The sequence below is a fragment of the Lotus japonicus genome, chromosome 5 (assembly GCF_012489685.1).
Source record: "Lotus japonicus ecotype B-129 chromosome 5, LjGifu_v1.2".
NCBI lineage: Eukaryota > Viridiplantae > Streptophyta > Magnoliopsida > Fabales > Fabaceae > Lotus > Lotus japonicus.
In genome coordinates, this window is record NC_080045.1 from 7,160,829 (window position 1) to 7,161,032 (window position 204).

The following is a 204-nucleotide window of genomic DNA, read 5'->3' on the forward strand; positions in this document are numbered from 1 at the left end:
CTTGAGCAACTAGCCTTGCCTTATTTCTGACTACATCTCCTTTCTCATTCAGCTTGTTTCTGAATACCCATTTCGTTCCAATAACATGGACACTCTCAGGCTTCTTCACTAAGCTCCAAACATCGTTCTTGGAAAATTGATTCAATTCTTCTTCCATGGCCAGAATCCAATCCTTGTCCTGAAGAGCTTCATCTATGGACTTGG